Source organism: Struthio camelus, chromosome 14 (assembly GCF_040807025.1).
Source record: "Struthio camelus isolate bStrCam1 chromosome 14, bStrCam1.hap1, whole genome shotgun sequence".
NCBI classification, from domain to species: domain Eukaryota; kingdom Metazoa; phylum Chordata; class Aves; order Struthioniformes; family Struthionidae; genus Struthio; species Struthio camelus.
In genome coordinates this window covers 5,971,270-5,995,000 of record NC_090955.1, presented here as the reverse complement: position 1 = coordinate 5,995,000, position 23,731 = coordinate 5,971,270, and the positions used below count along the sequence as shown (strand labels likewise).

The 23,731-nt window shown below is 45.2% G+C and overlaps 1 protein-coding gene across 31 annotated transcripts in view; it reads right to left on the bottom strand.

Annotated features, from left to right (window-relative positions):
- The window catches only part of FOXP1 (forkhead box P1), a 388,378-nt gene that overhangs the window by 190,015 nt on the left and 174,632 nt on the right, over positions 1-23,731 (bottom strand). For 2 of the 31 annotated variants that reach the window (XM_068907686.1, XM_068907693.1), the window contains exons 1-2: positions 9,580-9,695; positions 8,658-8,698 (exon numbers count right to left, since the gene is read on the bottom strand). The exons of 24 other annotated variants lie outside the window; for them this stretch is intronic. The gene's annotated coding sequence lies outside the window, so the exon portion shown is untranslated. Of the gene's footprint in view, positions 1-4,143; positions 4,243-8,657; positions 8,699-9,579; positions 9,696-23,731 lie in introns of those variants that run through there. 5 more of the 31 variants (XM_068907692.1, XM_068907701.1, XM_068907683.1 and 2 more) reach the window with 5 other exon arrangements.

The following is a 23,731-nucleotide window of genomic DNA, read 5'->3' as shown; positions in this document are numbered from 1 at the left end:
AACGGGACTGGAGCTCCAGCCAGAAGTGGGAAAGGAGAACCATCACCCTGCAGGTTAAACACAAGAGCTAGCAACAATACGTAGGGCCCGGGCAGTTTGCTATATCTGAGGGACTCCGAGTGCCTTACAAACATGAATTAATCAGGGCTTACAACCATTCTGCAAAGCAGATGAGCATTTTTACTACTGCAGCTACTAGGTTGCAGGCCGGGTTCATCAGGGAGTTTTCACACTAGGTCTGATGAAGCCACATGCATCCTGAAGGTTTTACTGGGTCGCAAGCGACCTAGCGAAGGTAAGAGGGAAAGCCGGTGGCAGAGCCGAGAATAAAACGCACATCTTCCTTGCCTTGCCTCAAAGACATTCTCCCACCCTCAGAAAAGGAAACAGTATGGGAAGGCTATTTTCAGCCTGAGCCACTCGAGCTTATAAACGTCTACTGCAAATGCAATGCCTTATCAAAACAGGTGAGAGCCAATGCCAGCTGGACGTTCCCATTCCTCCAGAGAAGTCTGCCACGAGCTTGTTTTTTTATTATTATTTTGAGCTGAATATTTACATGTCTGACTCTAAATAGGCTTTGGCATCCTGCAAGGGAACCAAACGCGTGACCCTGGGATCTTGCACGGCTACGGGATTGGCCTGACTCTGGAGAGGCATTTGAGGCACGCAGGTTGTAGGAAACGATTAATAGGGAAGGAGCAGAGGTTGAGGTGGGACAGATCCTCACAAATGCACTATTTTCTCCAAGAAACCCGAAACTCTCCAAGGAACTCCAGTGAAAAGGATGAGGAAGAGGAGGAGTGCCGGGGCAAGATACCACCGACGAGGAAGCGAGGCTACACCGAGGCTGCGGCTGGGTTTACGTCACCTTTGAAGAGCTTTACACCATCAGGTAAAACTGAGAATCTAACCCGTGGGAGGAGAGAAGATGCTGCCTTGAAGAATCTGACTATTACAGGATTAACTGCAACAATCCCTCCTCAGAGGACACCCAATGCCAAAATCTGGCCTGAGGGGTTTGGGCAGAGAGGTTTGTCCAGGCGTGTTGGTAGCATCTCTGCAGCATACGGAGGAGAATACTGTCCAAACCTGCATTATCTAAACATAGGTGGCTTTAAAATATTAAGCATTTCTTTGGGGGAAAAAATGCAACGAAAAGGAAGCCAAAACACACGCATTTCTTCTGAGAGTAAAACACGCCCCTCAAACACTTGAATTCAACTGTACCATGTACTTATACCATGCTTAAGAAACATTTGCCAAGCATATAAAAAAAAACAGAAGTTCACTGTCACACAGCTTATTTCCCTATACTCCCTCTAAATACTATATAGGGCCAGTTTGTTAGGGGGCGGAGGTGTGTAGCAAAGCAAAATCTAGCCAGACATGACACCATAACGGTGAACAATAAAAGCAAGTGCAGCATATGTGCTGGACATTTTATGAAAATAACCCAGCTACAGTTTTCACTTTTGTAAACTTTCCTGTTCTAAATTCAGTTTCTGCTGTGATTTGATTCAGCCAACAATCAGGTTGTTCATAACTCTTTAACTAATACTTATTTGTGAATTCAGTGCTTTCTTCTAGGAAACATATTTCTACTTTCCGAATCTCTTTTTCTACAGCACTGAGCAAGCTAAAATCTCGGGACTTTTTTCCTTTCTTCTCTTAATGTTAAGGCTTTCTCCCCATCTAGCTGCTAAGATTCTCCCTGGCTATAAGATCCGAAATGGTAGCAATAATTGTATTTCCTGTTTTATTACTCCTAATTGCCCCTTTGATCAGAATCCTATGCCATTTAACCACATTTATATGGTCATCCTGCACACGGGTTCTAAAGACAGAAAGAGTCATTTTCCAAAGAAAAACTACAGGACCCGGGTTTCCCTTTACTGCATGCAACTGGAATTCGGTACATTTGGCACCAATTCAGCTCGTTATCATTTCATTCTTCCTTTTTATATTTGCTTCATTCTAAAAACAACGTAAAGCTTCCCCTCCTCTGGGAAGGACCAGTCATTTCTTCGTGTTGGCTTCCTTCATCCAGCTTGTAGCACATCCAAACAGATTTAAGCCTGTCTTCCCAAAGAAGACACCAGTGAACGCAAGAAATATCCCACAGCTGCAACAGCTGAACCTGTAGGTCTCTAAGCTTTGCTGAGCATACTCGGAAAGTCCTATCTCAGCTTAAAGCCTAGGAAATTTTTCATACACAGCCTTCTTGTTCCTCCCAAAGTCCAAGAGTAAATTCTGTTTGCAAAGAAACAGGCAAGTTTAGCCAGCTGGCAGACTGCCCCTCTTTTCTGCAGTGCCCGCCTCTCTCACACAGATATCTGTGCACAAGGGACACAACTTGCTGAAGCTCCTCTGACTGCTCTGTCCTTGGTCACCAAGAACACACTTGTTGGAGACACACCAAGAAACCTGCCTACTTGTGGCCACTGTCTGGATGCTGCATCCCAGCAGCAGAAGAGCGTAGGACCAGCAGACGTTACCCGTCCCACGTGCAAAATAAAAGAGCGTTGCCTGGGTCCATATGGTTGCTAATAATGGTGTAAACCCTGACGAACTTCAGAGAACTCAAACAGAGCTGCTTTTGATTTAGGCCACGCACCTGAAAGCAACATTTGTTCTCAGTCAACCTCCTCAAAGTGATGGTCTCAGGAAAGTACATAAGCAGCCCAGCTCAAAAATTTGCAGTTCTTTGGAAAAAGAACATGATCATGAAAGGCCATCCTTGGGCTAAGTGTTTTATTTGGAGAAGAAGCCAACATGAAGCCAAGTTCAACATAACCAGGGCTGAAGACTCACACCTGAAGCATGTACACATCACAGAGGAGAGCTGGGGATTTCACAGTCTGCCTGTGCAACCTACACCCATTCACAATTGTTGAGGGACCAGCAGCTAAGCAAGAGAAACAAAAGCAATAGTCTCTCTCCCCGCTACTGAATTTAGTCTCAAGGTGGTACAGGGATAGCAAGGGAAGGGCCTGACAGTGTGGCTTATCCCAAGTCCTTTTTTTTTTTAACAGCTGTGCTGAGTACACTTCACTCTCCTGCTTCAAGAGTATTTGCTCAACGCAATTTCATCGCACTGTTCTGTCCGCTCCACCAGTTCAGACAGACATTCGCGTTCTCCAGTCACAGGAAAAATTCCTGCCGCAAAGAGGGTAAGCGCAGCCAAAAGAACTAAAGGTTCCTAGATTAAAAAAACCCTAATAGCTACCTGACTTGCACTATTTTTATTTTGTGTACACCCAGGACCAGTAGCAACAGGTAGATTCACTAAGATTTCCAAAACATCACCCTTTCCAAGGTGCTCTCGCGGCAAGCCAGCAGTCTGGCACTAGGAACTGCTAGCAGGGTCTCAATATGCTGGAAAAGCAAAGCACCTGTGGATATTTTCCAGGGTTTTCTCATCAGAGGTATGCGTCCACCACCTAGAGCCACGAAAAGATGTGTCTACAGAAATGGACAAATCAACAAGAACGGGAACAGGGAATCTTCACACTGGAAAACTTCCAGTCAACTTGGTTCCGTCAGGTTTCAGAAGCCCAAAGGCTTCTTCGCCAAGCAGCCAAAGGCTAATTCGATATTTCATACTGATAGAAAGCTATTTTCTTTAGCTACTAGTAAATAAGATCACAAATTCGTAGATATCTCTGGATATCAGTAAGAGACTCAAAGCTAAAAAACATTACTGAGAGAGATCAGAGGTCTATTTTTGTTTCTATCTCTTGATATCCATGACTTTGAAGGGGCAAGCATATTAGCATATGATAAATTACTCTTTAATCTGGTATAGTCATAATTCTAGAGAGTAGTTCAGTGGCTTTGCTCTCAACCAAAAGTACTTCTGTTAGGACATGCTCATTTGGCTGAGAAAGAGTAACAACAAAGCTGTTTGTAAACAGAGCTGTAGAAGTCCACCTCCCATGAAACTCTGACCTCCACAAAGTAACTTTCTGCAGAAAAATTACCCAATGCGAAAACTTCCTTTGAAGCCAGCAATCCCAAGTTACACAGAAACCCTCAAACAGGACCGCACAGTACCTCGTTTGAACTGGTACCCCTTTTAATTTCCTACCTGATTGGGTTGAAAAGGTTTGTGGGTTGGAAAGTGTGAAAGGAGAAACTTACTGAAAATTGCAATCCAGGATCAGACTAAAGAGGGAGGATGATACAGGGAAAATCTTCTTCATAAACGAGTTTCTTTATCCAGAATGAACTGAAAAGGTCCTGTGAGAGGAGGAAGGATATGTGTTTCGTTAGGACAAAGAGGGTAGGAAAACCTGTGCCTGAAACCTCTTCTGAAGACAGCTCTTAAAACACAGCTTCTTTAAGGGCAACATATTAAAATCACTTTGGAAGAAATATTTTTATCTCCCAAGAAGATTAACATTGAAGTTTCTGCACAGTATACTGTATCATCATTACATCCATGAAACACTAGAAAGCACCAAAAGAGATCCTCTTATCTCACCTTTCAGTCTATCGCACTTTCATCTGCCTGCTTGGGCCAGAAATCTCTCCATGACCCAAGACACAGATGCTCGGTACAGTCCTTCCTACAGAAACTGAAGATACAACACCTCCTGCGTAGCCTACAGCCTCCTAAAGCAACACATACATTATCTTTAGAAGAAAGAGAAGAGCTTGAACACCGGAATATTGCTAAAAGAGATGAAGGCATGAACTCTTCTTCACAGGCTTTAGAGATTGAAATGTTCCAACATGACTGAAGTATCTTCTCTGACCTGCTGGAGTGGCCAAGGAGAGCTTGGTCTGCATTGCTCTGCTTTGTGAAAATCCCTTTCCCTGCATGTGCCCAGCACCTGGTTTTATCAGCCACCCACATAGCTAGGGGCTCTGAGCACCAACGGCACGGGAACTGCTCCTGGGGTGCATCTCTCACGCAAGCTCACACGTGAGCCTTACTTTTAGGTGGACAGCTGCAGAGCAGGAAGTACGGAAGCCTTTTCTTCTCTGGGCACATTTTGTTTCAGATACAGACATGCGAAGATTTGACATCAGGCTCTCCATCAGATCAGCTCTCAGAGGAGGCAGCGTCTGCTTTTAGTCCCCTCGAAGGACTGGCCGGCTGATACCACCATCTTAACTCTACTTAGATGGTCTCCATAGATGTTCTTCCTTGCACACACCCCATGCAGAAGAGGAGCGGTGGGAGAACTTAAACCCTACGCTCCAACACGGCCAGAGAAGTAGGCTTGCTGGGAACAACTATCATGTTTTTGATACCAAAATCAGGGAACGAATTCAACAGGGCTGTTTGATGGCCATCAGGCAGCACACTTTGCTGCTGCTCGGCCACAGCCAGCACGCGCGAATGGTCAGGCTACCAGGGAACAACGGCTGAAAACAAAATGGCATGCGAGAAATGCAGAACTGAGACAAAGTGCAGGCAAGAACCATAAAAACTGAAGTCTCACTAAATGCTGGACAGTGGGTAAATAGAGAACCCTCCCGTTTGTTTGCTGTGTACCATGAAGGGGTGGAGGCAGGAGTGAAGTGCGTGCTTTGGAAAGCAACAGTTTTTACACTATTCACCCAGGAAGTTATTAACTTGCATGTTTGTGGGCAACTGCACAAACTATTTTTGGTCATGGGACCCTGCGTAAGGAAAGGATTGCAAGGTTTTAATAATGATCTTCAGTTAACTTGGTTACCCGCACAACAATGGCTCTCTGAGAGGCCAACTGCTGTTCAAAACTTGAGACGGGCTTTACTTCCAGAGGTATTAAACTATGAAAATATCTAACCATAATAGTAAGGAGCTATAAAAAGCACCCTGTTTATTTCACATGATTTCTTTGTATGCCACAGTGTTATGAAAATACTTCAGTTCAATTACAACATGGTAAATTGGAAAAGACTAACCATTTAAGTAAGCACTTATTCTGTTCATTTCTGTGTGGTTTTGGTGACTTTTACTGGACTGAAACCCAGGTTTTTATTAACATGGGGAGGCATAATGATGTACGAATGTCATTTTAAAAAAAATAAATTCAAGATTCACTAATATTTTTAAGCTATGTAGGAGCCACCAAAGGAAAAAAAATCAGCCATTAAACCAAACGAAATAAACCAATAACGCAGATTTTAATTCTGCCTTACTGGATGTGACATAGGTAGCTTTTGCAGCCCACATGCCTAATCTGAGCAACGATCTGATGTGCTCACTATAATGTAAATTATACCCGATAACTTTTCTGCAACAGCGGACCACCGCAGAACATCCTACAGTAAAGGTCAAACACTCTACGTCCCACAAAAAGGTAACGATGGTGTTTTACCCCCCCCCCAAAAAAAAAAAAAAAAAGAGGAGAGGGAGAAAATAAGATTGCATTTATTTATCAGAAGACCTGCGCTGCTCGACAGAGAGGACACTTCCACCCCTCGCTAATCCCGGCTTCTTAAAGGAACACTCAGTAAGATAATGAATCCTTTAAATGTTACATCTTGTGTCTTGCATTATTGTGGTGCAGCAACTCTCCACATCAAACAGTCATCAGCACTATTACAAAGTGGGCTTATAAGAGACTGGCTGAAAAGGCGCTGTGTGAAAAGAAGTGGAAAATTAAAGCTGAAGCAGTCGAAGAAAGGGCTTAATTTACTGGCATGTACAGTATGCAAATGAGATTACTCTCAGCTTAACTGCATCATTTATGTCCATAATAACGGCATCATCATTACAGGGCTCAAATTAAATTACACCATAATTAGCATATCAAAGTGATTGGTTAAAGTTTAAAACAAATACCCAATTTTGTTAATGAACAGCTGTAATTGTCATGTACACTTCAATGAAAACTCCCTAAACAAATATATGTTTTAGAACAGAGGAAGATTTTGAAGCCGACAGGTCTGCCGCTGAGGTAAATTGCCTAAAAGCGAGAGCGAGGCGGACTATTCGATGCCTGTTACTGGCTGCTCATCGTTTTCAGGTAATAAAGCGCTCTATCAAAACAAGCCTTCGCTCCTTCGCCTTTTTTCTCCCCCCCCCCCCCCTTTTTGCATCTCGGACTTGCCCGCCGCCTCTGCGCGCGTCCCGGCGAGACCCGCGTCCGTCCGTCCGCCTGGCGGCGGGCAGCGACGCCCCAGCCGCCGACTTGGGCGCTCGCCGCTTCCCCCCGGCCTGGCGGGAGGAAGGAAAGAAACGCCGCCTCGCTACCTCTCTCCTGTAGACCAGGGCTCTGCGAAGCTGATGACATGATAACACATTAGGCAGCCCGCAATTCAATTTACTCTAATCTAATCGTATCGGCGCAGCGGTTCCAGAGGTGGAACTGCACGGGAGAAGTTTGTGGGGTTTTTTTTTTTTTTTTTTTTTTTTGCTTTTTTTGCTCTTCGCCTCTCATTAAAATAAACAGGGAGGTGGGACGAGCGCTTTTGTCAACGGCAGCCTGACAGGCGCTACCGCGTCTCCGCAGCTCAGCCGGGGCCACGGCACGCGGTCAACGCGCCGGTCCAGTCCCCCTCGCGAGGGCCGCGGCGAGCCTCGCCACGCTCCCCTGGGGTCCCGCGAGGCCCTAACTGCCAACAGCAGCTTGCACGCATAGGGTGAAAGGATCTCCTCCTCATCCCCCCCCCCCCCAAAAAAATGTTTACATTGACATCTTTGATTATGCACTACCCAATATTACAGACAGCAACACGGGGACATATATTTTGTGCTAAAATTGGGCATGCACTTTCAAATATACTTAACAAGGAAATTGGATGTCTTATTAAATCCGTATTATCAAAACACTGTTCAAAAATTTAAAGAAAGTAGCTTTTCATTTTATTCATCGAGGAATCCATTAAAGCCTAAGCTCTGAAGTAGTATGTAAATTATGTGCCTTTCAAGGTAGAGCTAGGGCAAATTCACTCCATCAACTAATGATGAACCTCATTATGTGCAGGGAGTATTCATAATGAGGAAACAAGCCACCCGCCATTCCATGTTCTAACATAAATCCCTGCAAAACGTGAATATCTCCACGTCTAATTAAAGGCTACTAATTCCTATCATCCCCTACATGGCCCAAAAAGCAAAAACTAGAAATGCATTCAAAAAGACACCTTTTGGTTAAAAAAAAAAAAACACACATTTATTCCTGTTTACCACTGTTGAGTTTTAATTTAATTTAAAAGCAAATCATTGCCAGCTTTATAGGATAAAAGTTTGGGGGCACAAAAGTTTATTTACGTTATGTGACTTGGTGCTACGCTTTAAAAAGAGCTTCAGATTAGCACAGGTTAAGCTGCATGCCTCAGTAGAAAAACAAATAAAAAGGCAGAGGAAAGAAATCTCTAGGAACACGTAAGCAATAATATCCTAAGGAAAAAAAAAAAAGAAGAAAAGAAGGAAAGAGAAGCTTAGCTACCTTGCTTTGCTCAGGAACTAAGACTTCCTTAAAAAAAAAAAAAATCTAGAGAGTCCATAATAAATTGGGAAAGGCAGGCAACCGAGTCAGGGAGAGCGAGAGCCAACTAAGTAACCAAGTATACAACAGGTATTTGAAAGATTTTTGGAATCACACTCCATGTAGGAAGAAGCTGCTTCCCTTTTAAAAACCTGCAAGAATTAGGGACTAAAGACAATACTGTGTAACGCGGGCTGGAAGAAAAGTGCTCTTCCGCAGACTTACCTAGATTTGATATTTATGTCTTACAACTGCAGCGTCCGCTCCTACGATCAAAAATGTATTTCTTATTAAGTTACATAATACCCATCATATCTATCACTGCGAATTCATTTGCTCTTGCACTAAATTATGAATTTGCTCTCTGTGCTTCCTGGCAGAGAAGCGGACAGGTTTGCGGGCTCCCCTGAACACGAGATGCACCAGTGTTTCTTTTCTAGCGCTTTTTATTCATGTTTTTCTGCATTTTCAACACAAACCTAGAAGCACAGTAAAATCTAAGAGCGTTTCACTTGGCAGGAAAAAAAAAATGTACTGAGGCTGAATAACATACAGACTTAAAAAAAAAAGGGGGGGGGGGGGAGAGACAACAAATGGATGGTTTAAGAAATATCTTAACTCTTCTCAGGGCATGAAAGCACTTGGGCAGCCCCAGAAAAGGCTGGAGTACCTTCAGACCACGCCAAGCCAAAAGTTGAAATCCTCGCGTAGAATACCCCTCGCGTCTCCTCCCTAGAAAAGCTTATTTAGAATTCATAGAAATTCAGAGCCGCTAAGAGGGCTACGCGCCCATAACATCATAAATGCAAAAAAAAAAAAAATCAATATTTAAAAGAATAAAATGGAGCACACACACAAGTATTTTAGCAACGCAAATTTTTCTCGAAATAGCAGAGTGATTTCTGAAGGGGGGGGAAGGAGGAGGAGGAGGACCCGGCTTTCTTTAAGTTGCATAAAAATAAAACTCCGCTCCCTGGAGCTGCTCCCCGGCCCGCTCGCTCATTCCTCGACTCCGCGGATTTTTTTTTTTTTCCCCCCTTCTTTCTCCCCTCTCGCTCCTTTTAGGTCAGCCAGTCACGCACGGCGCAGAGCAGCCCTCCAAAAATAACTTGTCCCTCCCCCGGAGCCGCGGAGTTGAACAACCTACCTTTGTTCTGGCGCTGCAGAGAGCAAGCGGCACCGCCGCGCAGCGCCGCGCCGCTCCGCTCCGCCCGCGCGGAGCAGCCGCCGCCGCCGCCGGCCACCACCAGCGGCGGCAGCAGCAGCAGCGCGGGGCGGCGCTGCGCTGCGCGGGGCCGTCCCGCCGCCGGGCGCGCCGCGCTGCGCGCACCCCTCCGCGACGTCCCGCCGCTCTTACCTCCGCGCGGTTTTTTTTTTTTTTCCCCCCTCTCTCTCTCTCTCTCTTTTTTAAAAAAAAAAAAAAAAAAAAATCCGCGGCCCCTCACGCGCCTTGCCCAAATCAGCGGAAAAGGCCGCGCGCCGCCGCCGCGCGAGTGGCGGCCCGCATGGCCCCGCGCGCGCTTACATGCGCGGCAGGATTTATTTGACACTTATTTTCCGGGCAGCCTTTTGTGGAGTTGCGCCGCTTGCGCCTCATTGTCTGCGCGGCGGCTGGAAGCGGCTCCCCGAGGGGGCCCCTCGCCCGGCTCGGCCGCTTTGACAGGGAGGTAACCATATTAGGATGTGTATGGCAAAGTAAACAATAACATAGTTGCGATGAAATGGAAATTTTTTTTTTTTTTCAAGCTAATAGTGTTGGTGTCAGTCCTGTTTTTAGCCTTTCCCACTAGTTTTGTTTGCCGGTTTGAACAGGCCTTTTTTTTAAATTTAAAAAAAAAAAAAAAGGAGGGGGATGGGGGGAGCAAGTGTTAGCAGCTTCCAAATTTCTCACTGCAAAGCTGCTGAAAATGTTTTCGGGCACAGTAGGGAGGGGGAGCGCCTTTAACATCCAAATAAAGACATGTCACTTTAATCGTTAGGAAATAAAAATAAAATACCCGCATGCACTTCTGAGACCCAGGGCAGAATTCTGGAGCGTGCTGGAGGGGGGAAATCGGTTTGAAGCCTGCGACGTTTAAAGCGGGGGACAAATAGAGGTGGAAAGTCCAGTCGCGATTCGCGCAACTGTAGCTAACTGGTGGGATGAGCTAAGTCGTGCAAACCCCTGCGAGTCTGCTGGCTCTGAAGCCTTGAAATCGCCAGTTTTACAGGATAAAGCACTTTAAGCAAATTGTAAAATGCAGGTGTCAAGTTATTCTGTTTAATCAGAAACAGAGCTGAGAGCAGTTGCCATGCAAAGGCTCCCATGCGAGCACCGTCGAGAGAAAAGTTCTGCAGCAGCAAAACCCTTCACGTGCAGTGATATTATTTTAATATCTCTGTTGCAAGTCCTAAACAAATTGCCAAGAACAACAAGGGTAGCACGAAGGGACGGGACAACTGCGGACGACACGGCGCGTTAAGGCTCAGCAGTGACAGCCGGCACGGGTGGGAATTACAGCTAGGACACGAGACGAGTTTCCACGTCCTCGTGCACGAGGCCCGGGGCAGCGCTACGGCTCGACGGCCGGCAGCGTGGAGCGCTTCCCCGGGAAGGGGCCGACAAAAGAGATGCTCTCCCCGGTGCCAGGCGCCGGGGTGATAAGACACGCCGCGAGGAGAGGTTGCAGGTAGGCAGGCAAACAAAGTTGGTATGAGATCATAAGCTCGATTTAGAACAAAGGCAACGTTTCTCTTACAAATATGATGCACGCACACGCTGCCAAATGCACTAGTACTCGGCTCATCGGGAGCAATCAGAACATCAGCGTTGACATCCGATGGCACCTACCAGCGTCTCTGCATCTTCCTAGATGAAACCTTAAGCTTGGGCTCTTCAGACACTCTAAATTCTTCAACCATCTCGTTTAACCTCAACATCTATAAAATCAGACTGCCTGTTCCTTATCTGTGCTGCATGTGCAACCCCCTCCCCAACAAAAATAAAAAGTTAACTTAACACACTGATATCCAAATCAATAAATCACACAACCAAGTAGCAGTTCAAAAGTTCAAAGACATGATGGCCAGTTCACTACGTCTTAGCACTCAACCAATAATAACTTGACTCCATCACTCCTCATAGTATAGACAATTTCATAGCATCATTTTCATTAGCCTGTCTCACTGAAAATTGCTAGCTATTTATGTATACGCTAAAATAAATTAGCCATTTCATCGAGCACTGTGATTCTTATAAAATACATTAACACAATACTCAATTTTCCAGTTGGAGTAAATAAATAAATCAATAAATTCAATACTGAGTAATTTTTATTTTTTTTTACTGTGGAGCTTCAGCTCTCGGCATAAGTGTTTTTATTGGGTTTATTTGTTTCAATAAAAATTGAAATGGGCCAGTGATCTTAGATCTTAGCAGTAGGATCTGGACAAAAAAAAAAAAAAAACCCTGTCTAATATTAAGAAAGTATATTGGGCAGTATAGCCAACTTGTAATTTATAATTTTTGGTCAACGTTCATTTTCATTACAGTTACTTTACAGCCCCTCAGTTCTGCAGGGTTCTTCTCTCCCTCCAACCTTCAAGAGAAGGGAGGTGAGCGGGAAAGCCCCCGGTGCTGCCGGGAGGGAGGCTCCGGCCCCGATGGGCTCACCCCCCGGGGCCGGCAGCAGCCTCACCCCGCTTGGGTCGTTTTGCAGAGAAAACGGGCATGGAAAAGTTTCCAGCGCTCCTCTTCGCTCTGCCTAGTCACGCACGCAACGTCACGTTCAGCGAGACCGTGCGACGGGGCGTTTGACGGCCGAGGTAGGATGGCAGGAGCGGGATGGACCAACGCAAGAGGGGGAGAACAGAAAGGTTCGTCGACGCCCCAGACGTGCCCCTCTGGAGACGCCTGTCTCCAGCTCTTTGCACCCGTGCTCCCAGGTGAGACGTGCCCAGCAGGTTTAAGACTCAGAGGATGGCGCATCATTTGGAGAGGACATTATGCTACAGTGCAATTTAGGGGCCCTCGTTTGGGGCCACGTTCCTTGTTGCGTTAGTAATCTCAACTAACTTGGGTTATAACGTGCCTCCTGTACCGGCCTGGGCAAGAGGATGATGCAGAACTTGGCCCAGTGAAGTTCTCACATGTGGCCGAGAACGTGGACCACCTGGGTGCTCCCGCGGGCGAAGCCAACGGCACCCAGCCTCCCTCGCGGCTGTGCCACCCCCTCGGAAAGCCTCATCACACCACCAGTCTCCACAAATCCAGCGCTTCCAACACGCACCGCAAGCTCTACTTTTCCGAAGAGGAGGACAACAATCTAGAAGAGACCAGGAGGAAATAAAATACATCCCCCGTGACACAAATCAGCTTTGAATCCAGCCTCAGCAGTGGAAAAACAAATGTATTAACTAAAACATACCGTTTAAGCCCATAATGGTTTAACATAATACCTTTAAAAAGGTTGCCTGTGAATAGCACAGTTTGTAAACTGCTTGGTGGCAACCAAAGGGTACTTTTTGTTCATATTCACTCTTTAACCTAATCAGAGGAAAAGTAAATATCAGGTCTCAATTTTAATGACTGACTATAAATAAAAGCTTTTACCCAAAATGCACAGTTTGCAAAGATAACGATTTTAAGTATGATGTCACTGGTGACCTACTGAACTACATGGCACATGTCAGACAGACGTCTGTTTCTTAAATTGCAGTAATAAATTAGTAGCCACAGAATCCGTTCTGTCAAGAAAACGCGAAGCTTTCCTATTCAGATAAAAGTTTAATGAATGTTTCAGTTTAGGTGGAAGAGTTGGGATTACTGTCGATGCGGGGGGACGGCCGCAGGGCTAGCTGCCGAGCGCCACCGCGCCAGCAGGAAAACACGGGCTGGCGAAGCAACCCAAGCACTTCCAGGTAGGTAACACCAGCAGGGCCCAGGCCCCCGACACACGTGGTTTTTCCTCTAACTTTACGCTGCTTAAAACATTAGTATTTTGTAAATATTGCACACGCATACTTGTAGTCCTGCCTCCCCTCCTTGCACATGTGCGTGCACATATACAAGCATCCTACTGGCTTGACCAGTAATACCATCTACTGCTGACACTTCCCATCTTAACGACCTTGTTCTCAGCTACTACTGAAACTGCCAAATTTTAACCATTTGCACCGAACTTTTCTTTGCTGGGCATTCTGCCACAGGACAACTTCGTGTAAAAAGTCTGAGCCAAAACCGTTGAGGCGCTCCTGAAAACAGAGATCAGGAAAAACGCTGACCTGTTCCTGGTAAGCGACCCCGATGACCGTTTCTTTGAGAAGTCACTGAGCTCCCACATTTGGGGACACAGACTTGAAAACAAGCCAGAAGGAGACGTTCGTGGGCGGGACGCGTGTATCACCATTCCCCACCTACCCACACTGGTGCCCAGGCAGCGTGGAAGAGGAAGAGAAAGCCACCAGATTTGAATAGAGAGGAGACAAAAGCCAGTTCAGGCAGCAGGAAAACGAGCAGACTAGGACCAGGAGAGACGTGAACCGCGACTGCCAGAGCAAGTCACCTATTTCGACGTGAGCCATCGCCAATTTTGTGCATTACGGACGAACCATGAGACTCCGGTCCAACTCGACAGCAGGAGCGTTTTTGGAGACCTGCAGCTTGGCCAACCTGCGATAAGGTGGTGCAGTACGGCCAAAGCAACATCACTGACCTCAGGGTGAGCTCCCTGCCAGTTTCCACATCTCAGCCCCAAAACGTGAAGAATCCCAAGGCTTCCTAACTCATGGGTTTTAAATTCGATCTCGCCCAGCCAGGGCAGCATCCATTTCTCTAACCCCGTTCCGAGAAACAGCTGCAAGGTCTTCGCGGATGGTTCTGGACACAGAAAACTGCAGCCCAATGGAATTGGCATTTAGTCATATCAGGTGCAGCAGGGTTTTTTCAACAGGGATGCTTTACCTAGAAACAGCACTGACCTCTTTCTAGGTTTCAGTAAAGAATCTAGAAATTAAGAATTTTTTATGCTATGCTGATGGTTTCCAATGAAACATCAACTCTGTTTTCTCATATCATGCACAGAATTGGTAAAAAGCTTTATAGAAAAAAAATAATAATATGCAATAAAACTATGTAACAACCCCTGCATAGGGGGCAGAAATTTATAGCTAAGGCTTTCCACATCTGTTTAATGGGTCCATGCCCTTCCGCAAACAAAGGCATATTGCCTTTTCCTCCTTCTAGCCTCTTTAAAAAAAAAAAAAAAAAGGGGGCAAAAGAAAGAAAACCCCTCTCTCCCTGTTGCCTCAGCTGAATTGCTCTCTCCCTGTGAGGATTCAGGGATCTCCTCCAGTGTGGCAGAATGTGGTTTCCAAAACCCCCACGTTCCCACCAGGAAGCACGGGCACAACCCTGGCTGGCGTTCCCAATTAGGATCTGCAAGTGTCACCAAGGCTGTCCTCTACTATGTGCAAAGATTTTTCACCGGTAGAGCTCTGAAGGAGCTTGAGCTTATGATAAGCAATGGCATACTTAACAGTTACATATTACTGTTCATGATAATGCAATATTTCATTTGGGTGATTTAAAAGTCCCTCTTGACCAACTTACAGTGAGACACCAAACGCTTCATCAATCACAACCATTTTTATTCACAATGCAGTGCAAAAACTACAGGGAGAGTTGAATTTTCAGTAACTCATTGGGGACGGTATTGCTACTAGCACTGAAAATCCTCCTATCTCACTAAATTTTATGTTAGATTCAAATATATTTTCTTTCTAAGCAGCATTCCATTTTCCTGCATCTCTCTGCCGCGTTTCTTATCATGGCAGGGTGAAAGAGTATCCAATTTAATATCTGTTTTGCAGGACAGGAGATTTTTTCATATCTTATGCACTAAGGAAAGCTGCAGGGGATGGCTTAGCAGGCTGAGCATCAGGTTTTAAATACCTAGACTCCCTGGAACCACAGATCTCATCAGGTCGACTGAGCCCTTCATGTTTCTGGGGTAGATAAATTAAGTGTCATGCTGTTTACTTTGTCGGGATCTTTCTGATGAGACCTCTGAAGTTAAGGCCCTGTCTTGTTTTGCATGGAGTCTGAGGTTAAAGTCTCAGGGTTAAGGCATAGCATGGGGTGCTACCCTGATCTCCCTAGTGCTAATGGCAAATTCTGCCCCTGCTGTTAAAAGAGACATTTCCAGGGATCTACTCCCAACACTTCCTCCAACGCTACTGGATGACGAAATAAATTATTCAACAGCTTATCTGCCTCAGTTTCACTGCTAAAGGAAAAAACACATATACGCCTCCCAGACCTTTAATTTATAAGTTATACAAAAGACTGTCAGATCTACGGATGACAGAAGAGATGTATTAATCATTTTTATAGCCTCATTTTTGTGGCTGGAGGTAGCCCTATGCTTCTGCAAAGTCATACATTCTTCCCACTCCTCTGCGCCACCGGGGCAGCTGTCGGCTCCCCCCTTCCCCTGAGCGCATCGGACTCCCCACCTAAGGGGGCTGCAGAGAAAATCGGCCACGGCCATAAACGCTAATGCCGCAAGACCTCCCGGTCGGACGCGCTGCAAGCTTTCTGCAGTGACCTGATCACACAACGCATGTGGGAATAGCCATGAGTGGGAGAGGAACAGCGAGCCCAGCCCCAAGTGGACAAGGAAGAACCCATCACGCAGTCGCAGCTCCCGATGAATCAGACCCGGAGCTGTCGTTCAGAAACGTCAACTGTCTGCAAGAGCAGCTCTTCAGAAAGAAATTGCTGGAGATAAGTAGCATGAAATAATCACAGAAGACAACGTTACCGTTTTGATAGACATGTGCAGAAGCGTGCACCCGTATTCACACACGGACAAACACCCACCAACCTGGAAGACTTCTGAGAGGTCCCTCCACCGGCAGGAGGTCCTGTTCATGGGAAGCAGGCTCACAGTTAAAGCAAACTGGGAGCTCGGAGGAGGGCACTTATAAATAGGCACTTCTCACCTATTCCTGGCCTCTTCCCTTCCCAGGTACAATTATATTAATGCTCTTAGAAGATCCTAGGAAAGGAGGAAAAAGGCCAACTACAGTAATTACGGTTATTAAAACTGTTTTCTGTTCAAATGGAAATTAAGCAGAGAGCATATTTCCTTTTGAACCAGGAAAGGGAAAAGGTCTGTCTTTTGATTCGTTTTTGCAACAGCTAACGCAACAGTACACATTCCCTGCTTAGGGTACCAGAAATAATAATTAACGTTTCTAAAATGTTGCGTGTTACAACTATAACCCAAAGGTTGAGTCTGGCTGTTGACTGTACCGGCAGTAATTTTTTCTCACGTGGTCTCCTCTTGAGTGACATGCAACTTCCATGCAATTTTCCTCTCAAACTACCCAAACCCCTGCTGGAGCTCCAGTGCAGCAGCGTGCGAGCCTTACTGCATGCTACGTTAGGAAAAGAGACAAGAAAACAGTCCTTTAGCTCAGTTTACACATTGTTACAGTCAATCTGGTTTGATGTCTTTTGGCTAACCAGGGGACATGGTATCAGACCGTATTTGGAAAACATCCAGTATTTGGTCCGAGGTATCCAAAGTTGCAAATATATTATTTGCATTGTTGGGGGGAAAGCTCTACCAGCGAAAAGAAACCCAGACGACTCTGGGTAGGACCTGCTTTTACCGTGCTGTTCGGTAGATTGGTCTTTCACTTCACAGAGGCAGGACAAAAGCCCTTAGAAAGGCAGAACAAGAAATTCCCTGCCAAACTTTTGCAAACCAAACCAATGAAAACCAGATCAAAGCAAACCAAAACCAGCCAGCAGACTCCGCTACGAAGAACAAGGCCAAAGTCTGACTACTGGTTCTAGCATCTCAGGTTGTGATTTGCAGAGCTGAAAAGGTCTGATTTTCAGGGCTGAGCCCTCTGCAAGCCAGGCCGCTGAGCAGTGTCTCTAAGTTAGGCACTCCAAAATTGCTCACCAGTTTTAAATGCCTGGGTTAAGGACATTAAGGTCTGCTCTGTGTACTCCAGCTCCCAGTCCCAGTGAAAGGACTTGAAGTAAAAAGAACTAGGGGAGTCAATGGATGGCTATATAGCATACCTGTAAAACCATTAAAACAGCATTTCTCTTTCAAGACCGCTTCAAAACAATTATTAAACCCCCCATTAGCTCTCCATTTAAAATAAGTTGGACGCTAAAGCACGTGGGCAAATTCCTGGCAAAATTCCTGGCCGCCCTCAAGCCCTCGCCATGCCGCTGGCTCGCAGGTACGACTCCAGGCTCACCAAACCTGACGATGGTGAGCAAGGAGATAAAAGTGCATCTCTCCCGTACACACGTATCTCGACACCGGGACGTGGGCGCAGTGTCGCCGCTTGCTTGACTAGACACCTGCCATATTGCCGTTTGCCCTCTTTCTGCTCTTTGCTAAAGCGCGGAGAATTGGCTCAAAGCAGGGCTGGCTGCCTCAGGTGCCGGCAGCTCTTTAAGCAAACAGGCAGATCCTTCATGTCCACCGTGTCCCCCAAACGCACCGAACTGTGTCCCGAGCGCCTTGTTACAGGTCTCAGCTAAGTCAAAGCGAAGCGGGGGGAAAAAAAAAGAAAGAAAGAAAGAAAATCATTGGCCCTGACTCTAAACTCCTGTTGGAGTGTTTTAAGCCACTAGTGGAAGAAGCAGGAATAAAAAGCTGGATCCAAGCTTTGTCTCCTCCAAGCGTGGTTGCTCCCTCGAGGGGGAGCAGAGGTCCTTCTCATTGCCGCGAGCTTGTGAGGGGGCTCTGCTTGCCGGGCACACCTGCGATTTCAAATCAGTGAGCCAATGGAGATTAAAAAGGAACAGGACAAGGCCAATTTTAGATGCAAGCAAAATCCCGCTCCTCTCTGCCTACCAGGTTTGAGCGCTAAAGGATGAAACAGGATGGAATTGGTTTCAGTTTAAAGCTGCCGATGCAATCGCAGGAACAGGACACTTAAAAGAGAAATGTATTTTCATGTAAACTTTTATGCGTCCATCCCTTGTAACCGGACATCAGGGAAGATGTTAATAAACACCACGGTGAGAAAAACACAGTATTAAAAAAAAAAAAAAAAAAAAGCAGACTACAAACCATCTCTTCCAAGATCTCAGAAATATCTCTGCAGCTTTACACTGCAGGGAGCCAGGCAGACTCAAATATAAGTTTGCATCTTAAACAAGCTACAACCATACAACCAAGGTTTTGCAAGTATTTCTTAGCCATACCACAATATCGCCCAGGGTCAACACCACAGCTTATATTACAGTGCTTTTAATATAGCTGCAGTATCAGCCCCCAAGAAGGGGCCTTGGAAAGAAGTGGAAACAGTGACAGTTTGTAGCGCTGGGGATATTTCTGAGACACAGTTGCTGTTTACTGCAGTCCTATTTCCAATCAAGCTGCAAAGTCCACCCAAAACACATGAGGAGGCATCCCTCTGGGTGTGGGACCATGCAACACGCACGCGGGCAGGGCGAGATCTTCAGCTGCCGTGACTGGGCAGAGCTCCTCTGAAATAACGTTAGCCTGATCTGCATCAGAGCAGTTGGCCCATGAAGAGGAAAAGTGCTTTCAAAATCCCCCGTTATAGGGCTTCTCTCAGTATATATTTATGCACAGAGCTCAAATAATTTAATATCACGCCTCACTAATCATGTGAGTGCACAATTTTTGCAGGGGCAAACGGTTCTTGTGCATTTATACTGTGCATCTATTGCTTCTGGCTTGGAAAAGATGTCTCAGAAACTTACTGGCCCTTTTAAAGGTGGTCTCTATCTATCTATGCCATATACAATCAAGCGTGATTAATCGTAGGCTCACTAGGAGAGATTAACCTACTCTATAAGGAGTCAAAAACTACTCGCGACGATGGCAAATCACAGCATATGGCCAATTGGACACCTTCATTCCACTTCAAAGGGAAATTAAGTAATACACTCTGGGGTATATTCTCCTCTTGTTACACTCGCAGATCCCCATTAATGTTAATGATTTCACAAAGTGTAAGAAAAATGCCACAAACACATAAAACAAAGCCAGACTGGCCAAGAATATGCAAAAGCATATGCAAAGGGATCCAAAGAGCTTTAAAAGGAAACACAGCTTCTTTCTCCCTTCCCTTCTTTTCTTAAAAGCAAATGGCATGCTGTACTGCAAAAATATATAATTTGCCAAGTGTAAAAAACTACAGTTCATGAAAAACAGTGAAATGGAGACCAGAAATTCAAGGCCAGTTCAAGTTCATTATCTTAACTGGAGATCAGAAAATTGGCTCCTACAGGAAAAAAGAACATTAATTCAAAAATTTTTTTTAAAGAAAAGCATTTCCTACCAACTTTGAAAACAAGAATGCCTATGGCTCAGCTCCCTCATCCCTCCTCAGCTGGGTGGCTCGATGTTAGTCTAACCGCTAGGTCCAGGGGGTCCTCTCCTTCTTAACCTTCTACTTTGTGCTTCCAAGTTCAGACAGGAGGAAAACCACCTTTCAGAAATTTCACTTACTCTCAGTGACTTCTGAGGTGAGAGGTCATGTTTAGGTCCACATCCATGATGTCAGACTGCTGCAGAAGGACAATATAGAGTTAATAAATTGGGGTTAGGCCTCTCTTTACTTCACTTGGATTGTGTTTTTTTTATTTTTCAGAATCATCACAAGTTTGATGACTCCAAAAGGACCACAAACTCTTGCCCAAATATTGATGTTTAGACACAGAATGACATACGGAGACGATCTCTGACAAGCAGATTTGTAGCGGCAGCCTGCAATGGCTTGTTCTGGTGGAGCAGCGTCACAGCCGGTGACCACACAGTCCCCACGGCTACGCATTACCATGAAGACAGACACGGAGAGCACTGAAAGCACATTAACTGCTCCTGAAAAACTTCACCCACGAGGACACTTGTTATGGAGTAAGAGTCCTCTTTCCAAGCGGCTGTTATTCCAAGCCACAGGACATTCTCCAACGCGGTTATTAGCACCACCTCAGGAAGGGCTGTTCAAGATGGGTCTTGTCTCTGAGCTAGCGAGAAAAATTCACAAGGGAAAAATCAGATTTGGAAACTAAATGTTTTGTAATTTCATGCCACGCAATTTGGTGCTCGGGCAAACTTCCAACCCTTTCAATAGCAAAAGATAGACAAATTCATTGACTTCTACCGTCACTTGGTGAATTAAGAGTGTGATACGATACCACACACATGTAAAAAGCTGTTTAAACAGAGGGGAGAGACGCACCCATGCACAGTGGTAGAGGAGACAGAAAACATACCACATAAAACAAAACGGAGCCAAAATAACCACTTCTGTTACAACAAATTTATCTTCTTATGTTCCCTATACCGAATTTGGCATGTCTTTCCCGGCTCTGCAAAGCGGGAGCACCTGGACTATCTGCAGTGGTTCTGCTAACCAAAATTATTGTGTGCATCAGGACTGGCTTGCCCAGATTCTGGCCACAGAGAGAACATGAGAAACAGGATGAAGAAACACTGGCAAAGACCATCAGCAACGCTGCACACGACAACGTACTCTCAGATACGACTTGGCTATTGCACTGCCCTTATCAGCAGACTCAAGTTCAAGGTCAGCCTTGATGCACTTACTGAAAGCTGACACTGCCTACACTCTGCAGTCAGCGCAACTTAAATCAAGCCTCCCAATTATTAGGAGTAATTTTGTTTATTATTGCAGGGCCTCGGGACAAACAAAAAAGGAGCCTCATTGTGCTAGACACGGTACAAAAATGCTTAATTAGCCTCTTCATGAGCTGTTCCCTCGAGCTTTTTTAAAACAAGATATTTCCAAATATAAATAAATTCAAATTTCAGAATTCCAGAAATCAGTTTCCTGAAACGTGTTTCCATAAACAGCTAAAGTAATTTTGCCTTTCTAAATTTCAGACAAACCCCAAACATTTAAACCTTTTTTTTTTTTTAACTTAAAAAAAAAATTGTATTATAAAACCTTAGCCTTCTAGGAGTCAACGAAATTCTGCTATTAATTATTTGAGCCAGAATTTGACCTCAAATTTTGTCTTTATTATGTGAAAGTTGGGAAATGACAGATTTTCCATTGTTTCTCTCCTCCAACTGCAGTGTTCATATACAGTGTACATAAGTGCACAGGAAGAGTCACAAATTGGAAAAACAAATTGGAAAAGTTTTAACTCGGCACTACACGAATTGTCTACGGAATCCGGAGCCACGCTGAGGTACCACGCTGAGGTTCAGCAGGATGGCCAAAGCAACACGTGCCCAGATAAGAGGAATGCTAAAACGTTATGGCAATGAACACAGAAAAACCTGAGGACAAATTTGGGAAGAAAAGTAAAAACTCACGCTTTTTCCACTTCCCTCGGAGGCACCCGCTGCCGTCCCCTATCAGGGCTGCTAGGTTAATCACCCCACTGGTCCAACCTACCGGACCAGCCCTCGCACGTTGCTCTTACCTGACAGAGCGTCTGCTCAGTTCAAAAGGTGAGAGGAAACCGTGGCATGTGCGCTAAGAGGGAACCAGCCCAGCCCTCCAAGAGCCACTCACCCGTGTGAAAAGCGTTGTGAATTTTGATTTTCTATGCCTTAATTTGCTCTCTTCCACTAATTTCCTCTCTTCTTCCCTTCTTTTTGGGCAAAGTCAATACCTAAAACTGAAGTCCGGGACTTAAAACGGGCGCCGTGCAGGAATGGCTCCAAACGGTGTTTTTTAGCTCGTTTCCTCCTCCGCTGTCCCCATGGGACCTCGAGGAAACCCGGTGGGGCGAGCGGGGCCAGCGAGCGCAGCTGGCGCCGAAGGCAAACTCGGCCCTGGTGGGCGCGTGGCCTCCCCGATCCCCCCGCGGCTACTGCCTTGCCATGGGCTGAAGCCGTTACCTCCTAAGATCACCAAGGCCGTTAATTAGAGCAGTGGTTCCCACGTTCTGGTCCTCCAGAGGACTCGCACAACCGTCCTCCGTAACTAGGGAGGAGCTGACCCAGAAACGGAGCATGGGTGGAAGCGCCCCAGAAGCAAAGAAATGCCCTCAAAACGGTCATTTCCCTGGCATGATTAAATAGAGTAAACTACTTTTACATGCAAAGGAGAAAATCAATACAGCTTCTATTCAGGCAGCCAAAATTACAGCCTATCGCTTTACTTATATACATACTCTTCATTTAAGATGGAGTTTCCTCGAGTCCCACCTGAATACCCAGCTTTGTAGCACGCACCTCCCCATAATACTCAGAAGTCTCAGCTTGACATTAGTACTAAACAATATTCATTAAGAGCATAACACTAAAGTGCAACATGTAAGTAAATCAAACTCTCAGTGCTCTATTTTACAAATTTCATGGGCCGCTGGGGATAATTAAAAGGGTAATTATATAAAGTTGGTGCAGTTTTGAGATTCAAATGACATTTTCTGCTTTAAAGCACTTGATAAGCTGGTATATCCGTCTATTAAGACAGTCTTCTGTACTTTTATGGTCAAGCAGCATAAACAAACAAGAATTGTTTTTTAGGAGGTTTCAATCTTTTTCTTTCTCTCTCCACACCCTGTTTTTCTTGATCAGCAACCATTCACCACTTATTCCTAAAAGTCCCATATTGAGATATCAAGAAAAACAAGGCCTTTTGGGGAAAAAAAAAAAAAACTGATCACTGTAAAACGATACCGAGCCTCAAATCTGGCTTAAACCGTAGCTCTGAACAGAAATGGTATTGCTTTGGGTGTTTACAGCGCTGGAGTGCTGTTTGGTTTGTCACTGTGTTTAACCACTGCTCTAAAGCTAGCAAAGTACATTACTGGTAGTAACAGCTCATGAAAAATACAGCGAAGAAACTGCTAGTGGCAGAAGCATTTAACTTTCTTGTTAGCAGCCTCCCCCATGTGGCACTTTAGCACCAGCAAGTTGTTTATTATGTTCTGTGCCAGGCAAAACTGATTAAATGGGGCTCTTAAGAATCAAAGCGTTATAAATTCATGGAAATACAGCAAGCAATAAATTCCACGGAATTAAAAGCTTACTAGTGCTATTAGCATTTCAGGGTGTTTGCATTGTTAATACTGATGTGCAAAAATGATGTTCCTATAAGACAAGGCAAACCAACAGAACATACGCATTAGCTGTTACATTTTTATACAATGTCATCATTACTTGTAATTTCCCCCCCCTCCCAAAACTGAAACGCTCATTAATGTTTTACAGAAAAATCTGAACTAAAGCAGCGGTCTGTAGACCAACAATTTACATCCCTAGTAAAAGCATTATATATGAAACATAATGCCTTTACTACTCTGTGAAAGAGCAGGAGCTGGATACCCC